The sequence below is a fragment of the Scyliorhinus canicula genome, chromosome 4 (genome assembly GCF_902713615.1).
Source record: "Scyliorhinus canicula chromosome 4, sScyCan1.1, whole genome shotgun sequence".
NCBI classification, from domain to species: domain Eukaryota; kingdom Metazoa; phylum Chordata; class Chondrichthyes; order Carcharhiniformes; family Scyliorhinidae; genus Scyliorhinus; species Scyliorhinus canicula.
The window spans coordinates 119,948,983-119,972,488 of NC_052149.1; the positions used below are offsets into that span (position 1 = coordinate 119,948,983).

The following is a 23,506-nucleotide window of genomic DNA, read 5'->3' on the forward strand; positions in this document are numbered from 1 at the left end:
ACAATTTCACAGCAGAATGTTGCCTTTATTCTCTGAAGTATGAAATGTTAGACATTTGTTATTACTTGGCAGCCAGCTTAGAATGATAAAAAGCATGGGGGTAAACCGGTTACAGGGTTGTATTTTACGTGGCCCTGGTGGGAGTGTTTCCCGCTGAGGGTATGTAAAATGGTAGGCCACCTCTGAACTTATCCCCATGATACCAACTGGGTCAGATGGGTGTCAAGATGAGCAGCCCCGCTGCCATATTTGAATCAACAATTACGAATCAATTAGGTTGTTATCAAGCTGATTGACCCTGAAAATGGACCGCAACTAGGTGGCCCAGATGGCTGAGTCAGGTGACTTTTGCAAATTCAACACAGCAAGTTCAAAAGTTGCTAATTGATTTACCCTGGGGAGGGTTAGGCGGACATTGAGCGGATTGCCCTGAATGGACACAACCAGACAGGTTGTTGTTTGTAGTTTACTCCAAACTGAGAATCAATGGACTTCCACACCCTATACATACAAGTTTGCAATTTAGCAAAAGGGTAATTTCAGAAAACTCAAATCTTGTTACAGGCAGGAAGGGGGAGTTCATTTAAACAGCACTAATTTCTTCTTCCACCGCCCATCCATAAACAAAAAGGTGTTTTGATTTGCTTCCCACTTTATAAGCGAGTGTATTTCCCAACCTTCTCGCTTTCAGTGTGATCCAATTTCTATTAATAACCATGAAAAGTCCTTGACAAATAGGGTTAAGATGAATCCCAAACCTTTTTATTCAAATGTAAAAAGCAAGAAAGTGGCCAGGGAAAGGATTGGACCACTTAAGGACAGTGGGGAGGGGAATCTATGTGTTGAGCCAGAGGAAATAGGCGAGGTGCTAAATGAGTACTTTGCATCAATGTTCACCAAAGAAAAGAACATTGTGGAAGATGATTCTTGGGTAAGGTGTGTGGACAGTCTGGGTCATGTTGACATCGAAAAGGAGGAGATATTGGGTCTTTTCAAAGACATTAAGGTAGATGAGTCTTGGGCCAGATGGGATTTATCCCAGAATACTGAGGGAAGCAAGGGAGGAAATTGCTGGGGCCTTAATCTTTGTATCCTCATCAGCTACAGGTGATATCCGAGAGGACTGGAGAATAGCTACTGTGGTACCGCTGTTTAAGAAAGGCAGCAGGGATAATCCTGGAAACTATAGGCCGATGAGCCTCACGTTGGTAGTAGCTAAATTATTGGAGAGAATTCTCAGGGACAGGATTTATACCCATTTGGAAACAAATGGACTCATTAGCAATGGACAGCATGGTTTTGTGATGGGGAGGTCATGCCTCGCTAACTTGATCGAGTTTTTTGAGGCGGTGACAAAGATGATTAATGAGGGGAGGGTGGTGGATGTTATTTACATGGACTTCAGTAAAGCCTTTGACAAGGTGCCTCATGGCAGACTGGTACAAAAGGTGAAGTCACATGGGATCAGAGGTGAGGTGGTAAGATGGATACAGAACTGGCTCGCTCACAGAAAGCAAAGGGTAGCAGTAGAAGGGTGTTTTTCTGAATGGAAGATTGTGACTAGTGGTTTTCCACAAGGATCTGTGCTGGGGCCTCTGTTGTATGTAGTATACATAAACGATTTGGAGGAAAATGTAGCTGGTCTGATAAGTAAGTTCACGGACGACACCAAAGTTCGCAGAGTGGCAGATAGTGGTGAGGATTATCAGAGGATACAGCAGGACATAGGTTGGAGACTGGCAGAGAAATGGCAAATGGAATTTAATCCAGACAAATGTGAGGTATTGCATTTTGGTGGGTCTAATATAGAGGGGAATCAGAGATCTGGGCGTGCAGGTCCACAGATCTTTGAAAGTGACAAGGTAGTCAAGAAAGCATACAGAATGCTTGCCTTCATTGGACAGGGCATCGAGTATAAAAAATGGCAAGTATTGCTACAGTTGCATCGAACCTTGGTAAGGCCGCACTTGGAATATTGTGCACAATTCTGGTTGCCACACTACCAGAAGGATGTGGAGGCTTTGGAGAGGGTGCAGAGGAGGTTTACCAAGATGTTGCCTGGTCTGGAGGCTGTTAGCTATGCAGAGAGGCTGAATAGACCCGGCTGTTTTCATTAGAAAGACAGAGGTTGAGGGGTGACCTGCTAGAGGTCTGCAAGATTGTAGGCGCGTGGATGGGCATGTGGGTGGAGGGGTCAGTCACCAGGGGGCATAGGTTTAAGGTCCGTGGGGCAACGTTTAGAGGAGATGTGCGAGGCAGGTTTTTTTACACCGAGGGTGGTGAGCACCTGGAACGTGTAGCCAGGGGAGGTTGTGGAAGCAGATACATTAACAACGCTCAAAAGGCATCTTGACAAATACACGGATAGGATGGGTGTAGAGGGATATGGCACTAGGAAATGCTGAGGGTTTTGGCCAACAGTGATATCATGACTGGTACAGGCTTGGAAGGCTGAAGGGCCTGTTCCTGTGCCGTATTTTTCTTTGTTCTTAACCCTACAGTAAACTGTGTGCAAATAAACTAACACTTTGAGTTCATCCTATTTCATTTGCACATACTCCAAACTTGGGAAGGTGGTATCAACATTGCTTCTTTTGTATTGATACAGTGAAAGGAGAGTAGAGAAAGAAACAATTTACAGGGCAGAGACCACGGGAAAAGAAATGGTGTTTCATGTGGGTTCCAGAGTCCAGAATCAAAGTCCAATGAGGTATTCCTTCACTGAGAGTGATGAGCTGAAAACCAATGCTAGATATTTCATTTGCCTGCTAGTCTTTAATAAGGCGAAGTCAGCGCTTTTTTAAGAGCGGTGTACTCGGCGAGGCTGAGGGTTACGCATAATGCCAGGACCAGTTCTTCAAGCAGTGGAGGCTGAAGGACTTGGACTGAACTGAGTGGGTTTGCAAGAGGTGGTGTTTGGATGGATTGGTATGGGGAAGTTCGTTGTAAATATGCATGATCTGTCTTATTTTTTCCCGTTCCCCTTCTCCAATTTTCTCTTATGTACAGAGTTGTTAATTAAAATGGATGTGGTTTGTTTGGGCTTTTACTTTTCGTTGTGGTGTTTGCTTATTTTGGTTGGGCATTTGTGACTTATAGGGAGTATTTGGTTGGGAAGGGGTGGGGTGTTGGGTAGATTCAGAGTTGAGGGACGGGGTGGGGAAGTTTCGGCTCTTGGGTGTGGTCGTGTGGGTTTTAGTTTCTTTCTTTCTTCGTTTGTTTATTTGTGTGATGTGGGCTCTGGTGGGGGGGACTACCTCGCCGGCAGGCTGAGGTTGTCTAGTGAATGGGAATAGGGTGGGGGAAGGGGCTGCAGCTTGCTGGACCTGTTTAGGCATATTTCTTTGAGCTTGGGAGGTGTGAATGGTGGGGAGAAGGGGATGGAGAAGTGAGGTGTTGGTTCGAGAGGCAGTAGCTGGGGGAATATCAGGGATTGGGGGAGGTGGGGAGTATAGTGCTGATGGCGACTGGGAGTTCTTTTTTTAAAAATAAATTTAGATTACCCAATTATTTTTTCCAATTAAGGGGCAATTTAGCGTGGCCAATCCACCTACTCTGCACATTTTTGGGTTGTGGGGGCGAAACCCACGCAGACACGGGGAGAATGTGCAAACTCCACACGGACAGTGACCCAGAGCCGGGATCGAACCTGGGACCTCAGCGCCGTGAGGCGGTTGTGCTAACCACTAGGCCGCCGTGCTGCCCAAGCGACTGGGAGTTCTTTGACCCATCAGGAGGGTGGGGCTGGCTGCCATCTTGGGTCGGCTCTGGTTCCAGAAATATGGGGGAATGGAGGGGAAATGGGAGACTAGAAGGTGTGGGGGGATGGGTGAGAATCCTGTCCCGTTGTCGTGTGGTCCCCGGTCCCCCCCCCCCCCCCGGTTCAATTGGTTACGCGGAATGTGCTGGGGTTGGGAGACCCAGTAAAGTAAGCGAAGCCCAACCTGGGACAGAGCTCCTTGTCTGTGATACTACTGGTTAGATGGTAAAATAACAGACTGAGACTTTGCAGTACAGCAGAGCAATATTACTGGCTGCACAAACCAGTGGTTTATGTCACATGACTCCCACCTCTTCACTGGATAAAAGCAAATTACTGCGGATGCTGGAATCTGAAACCAAAGAGAAAATGCTGGAAAATCTCAGCAGGTTTGGCAGCATCTGTAGGGAGAGAAAAGAGCTAACGTTTCAAGTCCAGATGAACATTTGTCAAAACTTTGGCTCCGAGAGCTAAGGTCGAGGACTTGAGGGTCAAGGCAGCAAAACCGCAGGATCATGGAGTTGTCTGAGGGGGTGGAGGGTCCAAGACTAACTGAATATTTTGAGGCGATGTTTGTGACGTTGATGGAGGAGGAGGATCAGGTTCCCCCTATCGAGTTTGATCGGGCCCACCGGTGAATGAGCCACGTGCAATGATGGTCTGTTTTCACAGCTATCGGACAAAGGAGAGAGTCGAAGTGGGCCAAGGAGAATCAGGAGGTTCGGTGAGAAGGCAGTAGTATTCGTATATACCAGGATGTCGCAGCTGAATTGGCAAGGAGGCGAACGGTCTTTAATAATGATGTGGAGATGCCGGCGTTGGACTGGGGTGAGCACAGTAAGAAGTCTTACAACACCAGGTTAAAGTCCAACAGGTTTGTTTCAAACACGAGCTTTCGGAGCACGGCTCCTTCTTCAGGTGAATGGAAAGGCTTGTTCCAGAAATGTTTATATAGACACAGTCAGAGATGCCCCGGAATGCGAGCACCTGCAGGCAATCAAATCATCAAAGATGCAGAGAGAGAGGTAACTCCAGGTTAAAGAGGTGTGAATTGTCCCAAGCCAGTTCAGTCGGTAGGCCTCTGCAAGTCCAGGCTTGTTGGTGGGGGCCGAATGTAATGCGACATGAATCCCAGATCCCGGTTGAGTCCGCATTCATGCGTGCGGAACTTAGCTATAAGTTTTTGCTCAGCAATTTTGCGTTGTCGCGTCTCCTGAAGGCCTCCTTGTAGAATGCTGACCCGGAGATCAGAGGCTGAATGTCCTTGACTGCTGAAGTGTTCCCCAACTGGAAGGGAACAGTCCTGCCTGTTGATAGTCGCACGATGCCCGTTTATTCGTTGTCGCAGTGTCTGCATGGTCTCGCCAATGTACCACGCTTCGGGACATCCTTTCCTGCAGCGTGTGAGGTAGACTACATTGGTCGAGTCGCACGAGTATGCGCCGCGTACCTGGTGGGTGGTGTTTCCACGTGTAATGGTGGTGTCCATGTCGATGATCTGGCATGTCTTGCAGAGATTACCCTGGCAGGGTTTTGTGGTGTTGTGGTTGCTGTTCTGAAGGCTGGGTAATTTGCTGCAAACAATGGTTTGTTTGAGGTTGCGCGGTTGTTTGAAGGCCAGTAGTGGGGGTGTGGGGATGACCTTGGCAAGATGTCCATCCTCGCTGATGATGTGTTGGAGGCTGCGAAGAAGATGTCGTAGTTTCTCCGCCCCAGGAAAGTACTGGACGACGAAGGGTACTCTGTCAGTGGTGTCCCGTGTTTGTCTTCTGAGGAGGTCGGTGCGGTTTTTTGCTGTGGCGCGGTGGAACTGTCGATCAATGAGTCGAGCGCCATATCCCGTTCGTACGAGGGCATCTTTCAGCATCTGTAGGTGTACACCTACACCTACAGATGCTGAAAGATGCCCTCGTACGAACGGGATATGGCGCTCGACTCATTGATCGACAGTTCCACCGCGCCACAGCAAAAAACCGCACCGACCTCCTCAGAAGACAAACACGGGACACCACTGACAGAGTACCCTTCGTCATCCAGTACTTTCCTGGGGCGGAGAAACTACGACATCTTCTTCGCAGCCTCCAACACATCATCAGCGAGGATGGACATCTTGCCAAGGTCATCCCCACACCCCCACTACTGGCCTTCAAACAACCGCGCAACCTCAAACAAACCATTGTTTGCAGCAAATTACCCAGCCTTCAGAACAGCAACCACAACACCACAAAACCCTGCCAGGGTAATCTCTGCAAGACATGCCAGATCATCGACATGGACACCACCATTACACGTGGAAACACCACCCACCAGGTACGCGGCGCATACTCGTGCGACTCGACCAATGTAGTCTACCTCATACGCTGCAGGAAAGGATGTCCCGAAGCGTGGTACATTGGCGAGACCATGCAGACACTGCGACAACGAATAAACGGGCATCGTGCGACTATCAACAGGCAGGACTGTTCCCTTCCAGTTGGGGAACACTTCAGCAGTCAAGGACATTCAGCCTCTGATCTCCGGGTCAGCATTCTACAAGGAGGCCTTCAGGAGACGCGACAACGCAAAATTGCTGAGCAAAAACTTATAGCTAAGTTCCGCACGCATGAATGCGGACTCAACCGGGATCTGGGATTCATGTCGCATTACATTCGGCCCCCACCAACAAGCCTGGACTTGCAGAGGCCTACCGACTGAACTGGCTTGGGACAATTCACACCTCTTTAACCTGGAGTTACCTCTCTCTCTGCATCTTTGATGATTTGATTGCCTGCAGGTGCTCGCATTCCGGGGCATCTCTGACTGTGTCTATATAAACATTTCTGGAACAAGCCTTTCCATTCACCTGAAGAAGGAGCCGTGCTCCGAAAGCTCGTGTTTGAAACAAACCTGTTGGACTTTAACCTGGTGTTGTAAGACTTCTTACGGTCTTTAATAAGGCAAAGTCAGCTCTTTTTAAGAGTGGTGTGCGAGGTGAGGGTTGCGCATAATGCGAAGGACCGTTTCTTCAAGGCAGCGGAAGATAGGGAGGCTTACATGGAGTCTCAAGGACTTGGACTGAACTGATTAGGTTTGCAAGAGGTGGTGGTTGGGGTGGGTTTGTATGGGGACGTCTGTTGTAAAGATGTGTGAATTGTCTTAGTTTTTTCTTGTTCCCCTTCTCCCTTTTTCTTTATTTTGTAAAATAAATTTAGAGTACCTAATTCATTTTTTCCAATTAAGAGGCAATTTAGCTTGGCCAATCCGCCTTCCCTGCACATCTTTGGGTTGTGGGGGTGAAACCCACACAAACATGGGGAGAATGTGCAATCTCTACACGGACAGTGACCCAGAGCCGGGATAGAACCTGGAACCTCTGCGCCATGAGGCAGCAGTGCTAACCACTGCACCACCGTGCTGCCGTCTCCCTTTTTCTTTATGTACAGAGTTGTTGTTCATGCAAATTGTGGTTTGTTTGGAGGCTTCTACTTTTTGTTGTGCTGTTTTCTCTTTTGGTGGACATTTGTGGCTTAGAGGGAGTATTTGGTTGGGGGGGGAAGGGAGGTGTGTTGAGGGAGGGGAAGTTTCGGCTCTTGGGTATGGGTTTTGGTTTCTTTCTTGGTTTGTTTAGAGTGATGTGGGCTCTGGTGGTGGGGGGGCGGGTGCTACCTCGCTAGCAGGTTGAATTAGCTAGTGAATAGGAGCACGGTGGGGGGTGGGGCTGCGGATTACAAGTTCTGTTTAGGCAGAATTTGATGAGCCTAGTAGGTGTGAATGTTGGGGGGGAAGGCGATGGAGGAGAGTGGTGTTGGTTTGAGAGGAAGCAGCTAGGGTATTTCCGGGGTGGGGGGGCAGGGACCAGGGACCAGGGAAGTAGAGTGCTGATGATGGTGACTAGGAGTTTTGTGTCCCATCATGAGGGTGTGGCTAGCTGGCACCTCAAGTGGGCTCTGGTTTCAGAAATATGGGGCAGATTCCAGATTCCCTCGCAGTGGAAATGGCTGACTAGAAGGTGAGGTGGTGAGAAACCCCCGGTTTGATTGATTACCTGCATTGTGCAGGGGTTGGGAGGCTGTGTGTGTGTGGAGGGGTGGGGGCGGAGAAATTGATTTTGTCTTTTATTTGAGCGGGAAAAGTGGCTAAGAATCAGAAGTTAGTCTTCCAGAGGGACCGGCAGTCAGGGGGCTTGGCGTTGCTGAGCCTGACATATTATTGTGAAGGTGCTGGAGTGGTGTGGGGACCTTGAGACTATATGGCGTGGGTGGTCAGGGTTGTGTCAGGGGTCGGGTTAAGGGCGTTCGTGACGGCTGTGACCCTGGTGGTAGAGACAGTTTAGGCAGCACTTTAATTTCGGGTGGTATCGAAGTTGGCGCCGATCTGTGCGAACCATTGTTTGAGTCGATGAAACTGGATGCTAGGTTTAGGGGATTTGGGTGGAGGGGATAAGGGACTTTTTTGGAAGATGTTTTGCGAGCTTGGATGAGTTGACTGAGAAATTTGGGATTTTCGCAGGTGGATACATTTAGGTACATACACATTCACAACTTCTCAATAAAGGTCTTCCTGACATTCTCTGTGATGCCCCCTTCGTCGTTGTTGGAGACGGTTTTGTTACTGGCAGAGCTGGAGGAGGGGTGTACATTGGGGTTTTATTGTCGGATTATGGAGGAAGAGGCAGTGTCGGTGGAGGGTTTAAGGTCAGGTGGGAGGCGGAGTTGAGGTTGGCGAGGCTCAGAGTAGAGTGAATGGAACATCGTCGTGTGTGAGGTTAGGGTGATAAAGTTGAAGGTAGTGCATAGGGCCCATTTGACTAAATTCAGGATGAGCATGTTGATTGCGTGAATGGAGGATGAGTATGAACGGTGTGGGAGGGGCCCGGCTAATCACGTTCACATGTTCTGGTCATGTCCTAAGCTCATGGGGTTTTGGGTCTTCTTCTTTAGCACCATGTCGGCCATTTTACAAATTGAACTGAAGCCCTGTCCCTCAGGGGCCATATTTGGGGTGTCGGACCTGCCAGAGCTACAGATGGGGGCTGACATTTTGGCCTTCCCCTTAGTTGCTCCAAGGTGGGTACTGTTGGGGCGGAGGTCAGCTTCTCCGTCCAATGCCTCAGAATCGCTGGGGGATCTTATGGAGTTCATGTATCTCGGGAAAGTACACCGTGAAGGGGGCAACTGAGGGGTTCTACCAAAGATGGCAGCAGTTTATTCTGTACTTTAAAGAGCTGGTTGCCATTAGTTTGTTGAGTGGAGAAAAGAGAGTCTTTCTGTCGGGGGACAGTCCCTTTTGGGGAGGGTTCCGGAGGGCCTGTTTAATGTTTTATTATTTTACTGTGTTGTTAATGTATAAAATTTGAAAAATGTGAATAAAAATATATATATTTTTTAAATTAAGTCCCACAAAATCTTCCTATTATTTTAATTGATTGCACAATCTAAGCGCTAAGAACATACCTTTTGCGACAAAAATACATTATGAGAAGGGTAAGGGTACAGGTCTTTCAATTCACTCTGGACTTTTTTCATAATACTTGTGATGCCATATTCACTGATCTCTATAGGCAAAATTTTAAAGTATGTAAAAAGAATGATGCAAATGCTATTGTCATGATGATTTTGTGGTGATATGCTTGTGAGCAATATCATAGTTGGCTGGTGGTGCAACCTCCAACCAGCAGGTGGCGATACAGACACACCACGCGGTCTCGCGGTAGTGGTCATGTGACAAGGCGCTCCAATATAAGTGGGGGCACATCCGGTCATCGGGAGATTGTTCTAAGACATAGAAGAGGACAGACGTGCACGAGGGGTGGTTCCAGAGGAGTACAAAGAAACTCCATGATAACTTGCTCTGTAAAAGATCATTATTTTACCACTTGTGATTCACTAAAGATCCTGGTTTGGACAAGTCTCAAATCATTTAGTAGATTCCTTGCTAGACATCGAACACCAAACACAACATGGTACCAAGAGTGCTGAAGATTCTAAGGTAACGATGGCAGTGACAAAGTTAAAATTTGACGGAAGGCCGATCTGCTGAACTGCAGAGACTCAATGCAATAAAAGGATGGGGCTAGAGTTGAATGGTATAAAGGGACCCCACTAGCTTGAGTTCATGGGTAACGTAGAAAAAATTGGCATGTTTCTAAGCAGCAATTCTGGGTCTACATTGTAGCCCTAGGCCTGTAGGCACAGCCTGTTGACAGGCTTATTGCGTTGCTTCTTGCGGCAGCAGGTAATCAGGCAGCAGAACTATAGAACCCTTTCACCTGTGCAGCGAGGGCGAGAACAAGGGCTGCGATGAAGCATTAAAGTACTTTGATCGTTATTGCTCTATAAAAAGTAACGGAGCATGTGAACCTGGCATAGTTTGTACGCTTACCGAGAAAGAAGTGCTTCAATCAAAAAGCCATATTAAGATGTGTTTTGCGAATGAGGTGACTGCACAACAAAACAGCGCACTCAGTTTGAAACATTTTGACAGCAACACAGGATGGCGTCATCACCGTTACTGCTGTGACGCACGCAATGAAGAAATGTGGTCTCAGTGTCGGTGGCCATTTTAAGCGGCCGACAGCAGCCACCATCTTGTACCATAAATGTGGCTATCAAAATGGCCCAAGGCAATGTCCGACCTTTGAAAGAGTTTGTTTCAAGTGCGACCATTTTGTGAAACAGTGTTATGAAATTAAATGAAAATGAAAATCGCTTATTGTCACAAGTAGGCTTCAAATGAAGTTACTGTGAAAAGTCCCTAGTCACCACATTCCGCCGCCTGGGAGGCTGGTACGGGAATTGAACCGTGCTGCTGGCCTGGTCTGCTTTAAAAGCCAGTGATTTAGCCCTGTGCTAAACCAGCCCTCTGGGTGTCCTACAGGGGACCAAAGTATATTATTCAACCGGACGCGGTTAATAAAGGCAGTTAGTGAGATGACCCTTGACAAACTATTCTTCGTGCGGTCAATCTCAGCCAACGACACAGTGAGTCCAACAATAGGCAAGAAAGACGTTTTGATGACCGATTAGAACGACAGTTATAACCCAGCTGATACCATCGAAAGTAGGTATCAAACTTGTGCACGGAAGCGAAGGCAAATCTCCGTTTGCGTGATCTGCGTGGTTTGCGGGTGATGCCAAAAGTCGTAACCCGGCCAAGGACGATGGTTGACTAAAGTGGCAATGAGTTTGAGACTGTGGGGGAACGTGTCCTAGAAGCTTTTTTTTTAATAAACAATTTTATTGAGGTAGTTTTTGGCTTTATAAACAGTTACAGACATCATCAGAAAGGAAGCAAAAAAGGCAAAATGTGCAAGCATCCACGTACTTTCAATACTTCCATCATACCGTATTGCACAAGCCCGCTCCCCTCCCACCCGTACTACCCGCCATATTTTCCCTCCTACTCTCCTCTACCCCCCCCCCCCACCCCCCTGCTGACGCTCACTCTCCCGCAAAGAAGTCAATAAATGGTTGCCACCTCCGGGTGAACCCCTGCACAGATCCCCTCAAGGCGAACTTAATTTTTTCCATCCCCAGGAAACTTGACATGTCCGCAAGCCACCAGTCAGTCTTCGGGGGCTTTGAGTCCCTCCACGCCAATAATATTCGTCGCCGGGCTATCAGGGAAGCAAAGGCCAGCACATCGGCCGCTTTCTCCCCCTGGACGCCCGGGTCTTCCGAAACCCCAAAAATTGCCACCCCTGGACTCATCACCACCCTTGTTTTTAGCACCTGGGACATGACCCCCGCAAATCCCTCCCAGTACCCCCTCAGCTCAGGGCATGCCCAAAACATGTGCACATGGTTCGCTGGTCCTCCCGCGCACCTAGCGCATTTGTCCTCTATCCCGAAAAATTTGCTCATCCGAGCCACCGTCATATGGGCCCGGTGAACGACCTTAAATTGGATCAGCCCGAGCCTTGCACATGTCGCGGTCGAGTTTACCCTACTCAGGGCCTCTGCCCACAGCCCATCCTCCATTTCCCCGCCTAGCTCCTCCTCCCATTTAAGTTTCAGTTCCTCTGTCTGGGACCCTTCCTCCCTCATGAGCACCTTATAAATACCTGAGACTCTACCCTCCCCTTCGTCCCTCCCAGAGACTATTCTGTCTAGGATCCCCATTGGCGGGAGGCGCGGGAAAGATGGGACCTGTCTACGAACAAAGTCCCGCAGCTGTAGGTATCTAAAATCATTTCCCCCTACCAACCCAAATTTCTCCTCCAAGCTCCTCAAACTCGCGAAGCTCCCTTCCAGGAACATATCACCCACCCCTCCCGCCCCTGCTCGCCGCCATACTCGGAACCCCCCATCCATACTGCCGGGGGCAAACCGATGGTTGTCGCAGATTGGCGCCCAGACAGACGCCCCCATCTCCCCCACATGCCTCCTCCACTGGCCCCATATCCGCAGGGTCGCCACCACTACCGGGCTGGTGGTGTACTTGGCCGGCGGCAGCGGTAGAGGAGCCGTGACCAGGGCTTCCAAACTGGAGCCCCTGCACGAAGCCGCCTCCACTCGCTCCCAAATAGACCCCGTACCCACCATCCACTTCCTTATCATAGCGATGTTGGCCGCCCAGTAATAATTGACCAGACTCGGCAACGCCAGCCCTCCCTCGCTGCGGTTCCTCTCCAACATCGCCTTCTTCACCCGCGGAGACTTTCCCGCCCAGACAAAGCTCATGATCAGCCCGTTAACTCTTTTGAAGAAGGACTGTGGGATAAAGATCGGGAGGCACTGAAAAATAAACAAAAATCGAGGGAGGATTGTCATCTTTACAGTCTGCACCCTCCCTGCCAGCGACAGCGGGAGTGCATCCCATCTCCGAAACTCTCCCTTCATTTGCTCCACCACCCTGGCCAAATTTAACTTGTGCAGCCTGCCCCAGTCTCGCGCCACCTGGATTCCCAAATACCGGAAATTTTCCTCAACTAACCTAAACGGTAGCCCTCTCAATCTGTTCTCCTGGCCCCTTGCCTGTACCACAAACATTTCACTCTTGACCGTATTTAATTTGTATCCTGAGAACTGGCCGAACTCCCTCAGCATTCCCAGTATAGTTCCCATCCCGGCCACTGGGTCCGACACGTACAGGAGCAGGTCGTCTGCATAAAGAGAAACCCTATGTTCCACCCCGCCCCTCACCATCCCCTTCCAACCCTCTGCGGCTCTCAGCGCAATCGCCAGCGGCTCTATGGCCAGCGCAAACAGCAGCGGGGAGAGCGGGCAGCCCTGCCTGGTCCCTCGGTACAACCTAAAGTACTCCGACACTTCTCTGTTGGTCCTGACGCTGGCCCTCGGGGCCTGATATAATAATTTGATCCAATCCACCAATCCCTCCCCGAACCCAAACCGTCCGAGCACCTCCCATAGATATTCCCACTCCACCCGGTCAAAGGCCTTCTCGGCGTCCATAGCCACCACTACCTCCACCTCTCTACCCGCCGGGGGCATCATTATCACATTGAGCAATCTCCTCAGATTGGCCGCCAGCTGCCTACCTTTCACGAACCCCGTTTGATCCTCCCCAATCACCTCCGGTACACAGTCCTCCATTCTACCCGCCAGTACCTTTGCCAGGAGCTTGGCATCTACATTAATCAGGGAGATTGGCCTGTAGGACCCGCACACCTCCGGGTCTTTACCCCGCTTTAATATCAGAGATATGGTGGCTTGTGACATCGTCGGCGGCAGGGTCCCTCTGTCCCTTGCCTCATTGAAAACCCTCGCCAAGACCGGGCCCACCAGCTCAGAGAACTTCCTATAAAACTCTACTGGGTATCCATCCGGCCCCGGGGACTTCCCCGACTGCATGGCCTTTAGGCCCCCCAATACCTCCTCTACTCTAATCGGGGCCCCCAGCTCTTCCACTCGCCCCCCCCCCAACTGTTGGGAATGTTAACCCATCCAGAAACCTTTTCATCCCCTCCGGTTCTTTTGGCGGCTCCGAAGTATACAGCTTACAATAGAAGTCCCGGAATACCCTATTCAATTCTGCCGGATCCTCCACTTTGTGCCCCCCCTCGTCCCTCACTCTACCTATTTCCCTGGCCGCCTCCCTCCTCCTAAGTTGCTGCGCTAACAGTCTGCTAGCCTTTTCCCCATACTCGTACACCACTCCCCTCGCCTTCCTAAGCTGTTCCACGGCCCTGCTCGTGGATAGTGCCCCCAGTTCCGCCTGTAGCCTCTGCCTTTCCCTGAGTAAAACCTCCCCCGGGGACTTCGCGTGCTCTTCATCTATCCGGCCCATTTCCCTGACCAATCTATCCATCTCTGCCCGGTCTGCCTTGGCTCTATGGGCCCCAATTGAAATCAGCTCCCCCCGCACTACTGCCTTTAGCGCCTCCCACACGGTCGCCGCTGAGACCTCCCCAGTGTCATTCACCTGCAGGTAATTTTTTATACATTTCCGAAGCCTCTCGCAGATCCCCTCCTCCGACAGCAGTCCCACATCTAGCCTCCATTGCGGGCGTTGATAGCTCGTTCCCCCGAACTGCAGGTCCACCCAATGCGGGGCATGGTCTGAAATGGTAATTGCTGAGTATTCCGTGTTCTTTACCTCCCCCCTACAGTCCCTGCTTAACACAAAGAAATCTATCCTGGAATATACTTTGTGGACGTGCGAGTAGAACGAGTAGCCCCTTCCTGTTGGCTGTCCCTCCCTCCAGGGGTCCACTGCCCCCATTTGCTCCATAAACCCTTTCAGCTCCCTTGCCATTGCTGAGAGCCTACCCGTTCTGGGACACGACCGATCCAAAGTCGGGTCAAGGACCATGTTAAAGTCCCCTCCCATTATTAGCCTGCGAGAATCCAAGTCCGGGATCTTCCCCAGCACTCTTTTAATGAAGTCCACGTCATCCCAGTTCGGGGCATATATATTCACCAGCACCACTCTTCTCCCCTCCAGCCTGCCCCGTACCATCAGGTATCTGCCCCCCCTGTCTGCGGATATGCCCTCTGCCTCAAATTGCACACGCTTGTTGATCATGATTGCCACCCCTCTGGACTTCGAGTCCAAGTCCGAGTGGAAGACCTGGCTAATCCAGCCCTTCCTTAGCCTGGTCTGGTCTGACACTTTCAGATGTGTCTCCTGCAACATAATTACGTCCGCCCTCAGGGCCCGCAAGTGCGCGAACACCCGCGCCCTCTTAACCGGCCCATTCAGTCCCTTGACGTTCCAGGTGATCAGCCTGGTCGGGGGGCACATCCCACCCCCCCCCACCCCGCCGGTCAGCCATAGCCTTTCTCGGGCCGGCCCCTGACCCGTGCGTCGCGCCCTTCCTGGCCCGCCCTATAGCTGCCTCCACCCTCGACCTCCTTTCCAGTGCCTATTTCAAGTCCCTCTCCCGTCAGCAGAACAACCCCCCCCTCCCCTAACCCCATCCCCCGATACCCCCACCCCTGCCATCTACTGGCTATAGCTTTCCCCCCCATCTGACTTCCTTGACTAGCCAATCTGCTAGCCCGGTGACTCAACACTCCGGCGCCTTCCTGTCCCATTCCCCTTGTTTCCCCGCCCTCCTCCCCACCCACTGGGGCAAGCCGGCTCCAGTGTCTTCCGCGAGCTGCACAAAAAGCCCAAACAGGAAAAAAAAAAGGGAAAAAACATAGAAAAAAGAGAAAAAGCACATAAATGTCCATGAACAAAGGAAAGAGTCTCAAATGTTCCGTTTGGCCCCATTGGCCCAGCAAACCGTTGAGCAGCAGTCCAGGCACATTCGGCGTTCCTCCCCACAGAAATCCTCGGGCCCTAACTCGTGTCCTTAGGGCCTCCTTTCGGGGCCATCCCCAGGTCCCTCACAAAATCCATCGCTTCTTCGGGCTCGGAAAAGTAGTGGTGTTGACCCTGGTGCGTGACCCATAGCCGAGCTGGGAACAGCAGACCAAACTTCACGTGCTTCTTGAACAGCACCTCCTTGACATTCTTAAAGGCTGCTCGCCGCCGAGCCACCTCCTGGCTTAGGTCCTGATAGATGCGGAGCACACTGTTATTCCACGTGCTGCTCCTGGCGCTCTTTGCCCACTGCAGCACCCGCTCCTTGTCCACGAACCTGTGGAACCTAATCACCATCGGGCGGGGGGGTCCGCCCAGCCGCCCCTGCCTTGCCTGCACCCTGTGTGCCCCCTCCAGCTCCAGCGGTCGCGGAAAGGCTTCGGCCCCCATCAGCTGCTTCAGCAGGTCTGCTACAAACGCTGCAGCATCAGCTCCCTCCGCCCCCTCCGGGAGGCCGACCATCCTCAGATTGTTCCTGCGGACTCTATTCTCCAGCTCCTCTACTCTGTCCAGCAGTCTTCTCTGCCGCTCTTTCAGGCCGTCCACTTCTAGCGCTGCAACCGTTTGCGCATCCGCCTGCTCCTCCACCGCTTCTCCCAGCTCCTTAACTTTAACATCCTGGGCGTCCAGCCTCTGGTTCAGCTGATCCACCGCTTTCTGGATTGGGTCCAAGCTGTCCCGCTTCAGCGCTTCAAAACTGGACTTCATTACCTGGAGCATGTTATCCAGCGCCAGCTGGATTGCTGAGTCCGGGTTCCGTGTGTCCGCCATCTTAGGTCCCAGGTAATTTTCTTCCGGTCCTTGTCTCTGTCCCTTTTTCTCCTTCTTCTTCTGCTTTCTGGAATCCCGCTGTTCCATATGCCGCAGCCCGCTCCTCAGCGCCTCCGCTGCCGCTTTCCTTCGCCCAGCTCCTTCAATTTTACCTCTTGGGCATCTGAAGTGGGTCCAAGCTGTCCCTCCTCAGCAACTCCAAACTTTTTCTTTTTCCCTTTGTCCTGGAGGAAGGAAGGTCCGTGGGTCCGCCATCTTAACCTGCAGGTCAGCTTCCTCCTTCTCTCTCTCTCTCCTTCTTCCTCACCTGCTGGCCTCCACACTTACATCCTCTGCAGCCCGCTCTCCTCCTCTGTTCCAGGCAGCCTTTCTGCCGCCTCCGTAGTCCCGCTATCGCGGGGAAACAGCTGTTCCAGCCGGCCGGAGTGAGAGCCCACCGAATGTGCGGCTCACTCGGACATCGCCGCCACCGGAAGTCCGTGTCCTAGAAGCTTGGGTGCACAAAAAAAGGCATACTGTGCCGTTCTCCATTGTGAACACGAAACATGAGTCCATCCTAGGAACAGATGCATGTGACGCCCTGAACTTAGTTGAGCAGCTGTGTGTCCCATTAGACGGGTGGCCAGCTGAATACTGCAGATCCCTACAAGATATTAGATGTGCACGGTTGATGTGTATTCAGAAGAAATTCAGGCGGAAAATGACAAATCAGACAAAGACGGAACAGCCAGTGAGCATTCTCCAATTCTGGTTAACAGGTCTTCAAGAATGTGCATGTGCTCAGTGGCATGATACAGGAGCATGACCAGCCTGTATTGAAGCATCTGCAAGATGTGAATGTTAAATGGACAGAGCATGAGAAGCCATGGAGCTTCACTCTGGAATTTAAGTTTGAGCCCAATGAGTATTTCACAAATGAGGTGGCCACGAAAGTATCCATTGGATTCATGATCGCTTCAATCATTCTTTGATGAACCAGAAATTGTGGGGCGCACAGGCTGCAAGATCAACTGGAGGGAGGGCAAAAATGCAACATTGAAAACAATTAAAACCAAACCAAAGCACTCGCCGAAGTTACAAAAATGAAATGAAAAAATGAAATGAAAATCGCTTATTGTCACGAGTAGGCTTCAATGAAGTTACTGTGAAAAGCCCCTAGTCGCCACATTCCAGCGCCTGTCCGGGGAGGCTGGTACGGGAATCGAACTGTGCTGCTAGCCTGCTTGGTCTGCTTTAAAAGCCAGCGATTTAGCCCAGTGAGCTAAACCAGCCCCTGTACCAAATTAAACGTTTTTTAAAAATTTTCAGACCTCCTCAACTTCCACAGCGTGGAATGTTCAGCAAAGGTTTGGCAGCCAAACTCAAGGATGACTTTGAACTTGGCGGCCTCCTGCGTGAACAATTCCGTGTGCAGTGTCGCCTTTTACAAGTGAAATCATTGCAGACGATGCTGAATCTGATCATGAGGACTGTGAATATATGTTTGAAGACTTCAAAGAGGATGCAGACAGTAACGTCGGGGAAGGTGAGGCAGACGAAGACCAGTAGGAACTGCTTGTAGATCTTCATCGCAGGCGCAAAGACAGGCTCAATGAAAAGGCTCAAGAAGCGCTACTTCGGTGGTTTGGGCGCAATGACGAGGTGGTCACGGGGGACGTCCAAACCGTGCTGGACACCAAAAAGAGCAGGAGCTTGGAGATGGCACATTCTAAAATAAAAACTCAAATCGAAGCTGCCGATACCATGGAGTACCAGTCACTGACCAATATTAGAGAAACTTGCTCCAGAGGTACTTGGTGACTCATTCCAGGCCTTTGGAACGACTCCAAGAGTGAAACAGCGGAGATCGAGGATGCTGAGGACGAATGGGAAGACATCGATGATGAATACGATGATAGCGAAGAGATTGACAGCGCCGAGTGAAACAGTGGAGGAGCTGATGCCGAAAGTGAAACAGCGGAGGAGCTGATGACTATCTTTCTATGCAGCTCAACCAATCACTCAACCAATCACTCCTACATTCTTGAACTAGACCATGATGAGCCAACGCCTGGATCATCACGACCAGAGAGTATCGTAATCTGTAGTGAAGAGCAATTGAGCAATGCTCCAGCCTGTCAAGAAGGGGTGGCACCTGTTGCCGTAGTTCCAACCACCACCCAGGCACCAGAAAGCAAGGCGCTTCAGCATTCCGTTGAGGCCACAGAAGTGGGCGTGGTCACACAACACGATGATGACAGGTCAGTGCCTCAGGATCCAACTGAAGCTCCGCAGACCTCCGAGCACAGGGTGCAGAGCAGCAGCGAACCAGAAGCTGCCAAGCCTAAACACAAACACAAGAGACTTTGTCATCCCATTGTCAGAACAACAAGAAGAAAGAGGAGAAGACTGGGAGAGCTAGCTCATCCCACTGACAAAAGTAAAACAGGAAAAGATGAGGTCATGACTGACAAACCAGAAACAAAGAGAAGCAGCAAACAGCATGGTGGCAAGAAGAGGAATAGAAAGAAGCTGGTGATGCAAGTATGGCAGTCACGGATGCATGCTTTCCAAAGGCACAGAGCAAAGAAGAGACAAAGTAAGAGGCCGGCAAGTAAACCAGTGTTCGAAAAGGCTGGCAGAAGCTCAAATGAATACTGGGGTGATCCTGTGAGGGAGGCACAATAATCTGTGTGAAAGAGACGGAAACTGGCCAGGCATAACAGACCGTAGTCAAACCTATTCACATTGTTAGACTTAGTATAACTGTATAAAGCTAAAACAACAATGATGGTTGTAAACAAATGTTAATGTTTTCTGAGGAAGGAGGATGTGGTGGTATGTCTGTAAACAATATCATAGATGGCTGTTGGTGCAACCTCCAACCAGCAGGTGGTGATATAGGCACGCCATGTGGTCTCAAGACAATGGTAATGTGACAAGGCCCTCCAATGTAAGTGAGGCCACATCTGGTCAACAGGAGATTGTTCTAAGACGTACAAGAGGACAAACGTGCACGAGGGATAGTTCCAGAGGAATACAAAGAAACTCCATGTATTAGATTGTTATCTTACCATGTGTGATTCAATAACGGTCCTGGTTTGGACAAGTCTCAAGTCGTTTGGTAGTTTTCTTGCTAGACATTGAACACCAAACACAACAGATGTATCGTGTGCAATGTAGAATACTGTATTATTATTAGTTTCATCAGCTGATGTAATTCCTTGTCTAATTTTTTATATTAAAGAAACAGCGTGAACTGTAAGAACACTTTTTAAATGATGCAGAAGTCACCTGACCTGAAAAATTAGCAAAGTTTGTAGAAGCCTCTTCACGTGGATTACCAAGGCTTCACACTTGCCATTGTTTGAACTCTGAAAAACTTAAGAACACATGGCTATCTGACTTCATGATCCCAGAAATTGTCAGGAACAAAGAAAGATTAATGAAACTTTGTTTCAATGTTAACTTGATAGTTTGGACAATGGGAGGTTGAAGATCATCTGTTCATATGGATTGCCCTCCATATTGTGTCAATCCTACTTGTGAAAAGCTACGATTATAAGCTTGTCTGTTTGTTACGTCAGGGGAGTCTGCAGGAGGCTCTAGTAACACCCAGAAGAACTCTGCAGACTGTAAACCTTATCTCTCTTTCCTTGATATTTTCAAGTTTGGATCCTATCCCTGTTAAATTTTTTGAATACATCACAGCGAAAGAGTATTGTAATTGAAAAGAACTTCAAAGACGTAGGAGCAGGAGTCGGCCACTCGGCCCATTGAACCTGCTCCGGCATTCAGTGAGGTCATGACTGATTTGATAATTCTCAATTCTATTTTCCCAACTTATTCCCAAACCCTTGATTCCCTTACTGATTAAAAATCTGTCTCATCCTTGAACATATTTAACGACCACTGGTTCATTAGCCTTTGAGAGAAGAAATTCCCCCTCATCTCTGTTTTAAATGGGTGTCCCCCTTACTCTGAGATGATGCCACCAGATCCTAGACTCTCCCACAAGGGGAAAGAACTTCTCAGCATCTACCCTGTCAAGCCCTTAAGAAGCCTATGTCTCAATGAAGCTGAGGGAGACCTGGTTATAGGGCCAAGTTCCCAAAGTATGGAGGGTGGTCGGAGATCACAATTGTCGAATACCTCGCCCGCTTCACTCGGGGCAAAGAGACATACCCACCAGAAAAAAATCAATCTGTGTGGATGGCACAGTGATTGGCACTGTTGCTTCACATTGCCGGAGTCCTAGGTTTGGTTCCCGCTTGGGGCGCTGTCTGTGCGGAGTCTGCATACTCTCCCAGTATCTACGTGGGCTTCCTCCAGGTGCTCCAGTTTCCTCCCACAAGTCCAAAAAGACATGCTGTTAGATAATTTGGACATTCAGAATTCTCCCTGTGTACTCGAACTGCCGCCGTGTTGTGGCGACTAGGGGATTTTCACAATAACGTCATTGCAATGTAAGCTTACTTGTGACAATAAAGATTGTTATTATTATTAAATACAGTGTATGAAACTGAAAGTGTATGTAAATCACCCTTTATCTGGAAGGAGAGGCTTGGACCTTGGAAGATGGCAAAAGAGATAAAGTAGCAGATGTTGCATCTCTGTCCGTGCATGGGGAAGTGCCATGTGATGGTGAAGGGGAGTTTGAAGTGGATTATTGTGTTGTGGAGGGAGCTGTTTCTTTGGATTGCTGAAAGGGGAGAGGAGGAAAGATGTGTTTGGTGGTGGCATCATTCTTGAGTTGGTGGAGACGGCGGGGGTTGATCCTCTGCTTGTGGAGACTGTCGTGGGTGTGGGTGAGTGACCTGGCAGGGTTTCTCAGGCTAGAGAAAATAAAGTTCGCCTTGAGAGGCTCGGTGGAAGGGTTTGCCTGGAGGTGGCAGCCATTGATCAACTTCTTTGGGGAAAAAGTAAGCTGTCAGCAGTGGGGGTGGGTTAAAAGGGGGAGCCTGGAGGAGTTGGACAAGATGGGGGCAGGTCGGTGGGGTATTTCTTGTTGTGCTGGTTATGTACAGCCATGGGATGGTTTGGGGTTGTGTTTCTAACCATTGTGTTAACATTTAAAATATAAATGCCTCAATAAAAAAATTTTCTAAAAAATGAACAGATGCAATGGGGTCTGAGTAAGTGGAAAAAGTTCTTCTTTGAAAGGTCGTAGCAGGAAGTGTAGTTAAGGTAGCTGTTGGAGTTGGGTATGTAGCCTGACCTACATGTGACTCCATCCCATATTACATGTTTGACTTTTAATGCTTTCAGGGCAAAATGAATTATAAATAACCACTGCCTTGTAAATATTAATATTTATTTGATGTGTGGGGTTTGCACATTCTCCCCGTGTCTGCGTGGGTTTCAACCCCACAATCCAAAGATGTGCAGGTTAGGTGGATTGGCTACACTAAATTGCCCCTTAATTGGAAAAAAAAATGGGTACTCTAAATTTATATTTTAAAAATGTATATTTGCTTGAAACTGTGTGTATATCTGGTGCTTAATATTCAGGTGCTTCTCTGCTCTTTTATCCTATATCCTATGAGACAGTGCCCAACACCAGGTATTAATCACCTCTTGTATGTTAGTGCTGTATGCCGTAAGCATTGAATTATCAGTTCTCTAATGCTCACTATACTCTCCAAATTAAACTGGTGGCATTAGATTTATGTTAAAACTATTTTTAAGCAACTGTAGGTTATATTCAGTCAGATAACTCTTGTAAAAATAACTACTATTGGTTACGTTATAATGTTTTGGGTACCAGTTTAGCTCAGTTGGCTGGACAGCTGGGTCGTGATGCAGAGCAAGGCCAACAGCGCAGGTTCAATTCCTGTACTGGCTGGGGTTATTAATGAAGGCCTCTCCTTCTCAACCTTGTCCCTCGTCTGAGGCGTGGTGATCCTCAGGTTAAATTACCATCAGTCAGCTCTCCCCCTTAAAGTGGAAAGCAGACAATGGTGACTTATACTCTTGTTTTAATCTACAAATCAGGGCCAATTGTTTGGATAGGACATTTGATTTTTATCATTAGTGTGCTATTTAAATTCTTAATCATTACAAAACCAAAGTGAATAAATTGAGCTGTATAACACATCTCACCGTATGATTTGTTAGCCACTGAACTACTGATTAACTTACAAGCCCCTCATGCTATGGCCTGAGACACATGGCACTTCGCTCAGTATTGTACACAAGGGAGCCATGTGAAATCATTTGTTTTACAACTTTTGTCTTACTAGGGCTCTGCTAATTTGGATCACAGCAGCATCAAAGCAACAAGTGTTTATTAATGTAGCTTTAATCCCTCCATGGGAAGGAATCTGCCCCAGAAAGGGTGAGAGCACCTTCTACAGCTAGACATTCTGGTTTTGTGGCAGCCTTTTTGAGTCCTCCGTTGCATCAGTCATAAGGCAAGGCAAGGCAATCAGCTGCTTCTTTGATTGAAGAACAGTCACGTATACAAATGATTTAACTTCACATTATAGAGTACTAGTTCAGGACTCAATGAGCCAGGTGGCCTCCCTGTGATGTTATTCTTCCTCATCCAAGTGTTATGCTAACTAGCGCAGGGAACAGAATCTGGGCAAACGGATCATTTTCAGGTTGGGAAACTTTGTTTCCTGTTGAACCATATATGATTCTGAGGGGATGTGAGAGGATGGTTGCTCTAGTGAGGGAAATTTATAACTAGAGGACACGGTTTGAAAATAAGGAGTCTCCCATTTAAGACCGAGATGAAGAGGAGGACTTCTCCCAGAGGGTTGTTAGCTTATGGAATTCTCTTTCCCCAGCAAGCTGTGGAGGTTCGGTCATTGAATGTAGACAGACTTTTGATGTACAAGGGAACTGGAGTTCAGAACACAGTTAGATCAGCCATGATCTGATTATATGGCGGAGCAAGCTCAAGGGGCGAATGGTCTACTCCTTTTTCTTTTGATGCTATGTGACCTACTACATGTCGGAGCTGGTCATTTTTTTGTGTTGAATTTCTGTTATTTTAACTGAAGTCTCTTCGCACAATTAAGCAAAGATTTGATTTCAAAACAAAATTTTGAAGAGTGGGAATGAGGAAGACCAAACGAAAAAGATGACAATATTCAAGAGTTTTTTCCCCCCATGTTAGAGGACAAAGTTCTCAATTATATTCAGAAGTTGGATTATATTCAAAGGAAATGGTATCTATAGCAGTAGTAAATCAATCATTTTCTTCTCACTTTGTACGGTTAAGTATAAAGGGAGCTC

At 48.8% G+C, this 23,506-nt stretch overlaps 1 protein-coding gene across 10 annotated transcripts in view; it reads left to right on the forward strand.

The window, feature by feature from the left end:
- The window catches only part of fam20b (FAM20B glycosaminoglycan xylosylkinase), a 197,704-nt gene that overhangs the window by 149,988 nt on the left and 24,210 nt on the right, over positions 1-23,506 (forward strand). The gene's annotated exons all lie outside the window — the stretch shown is intronic.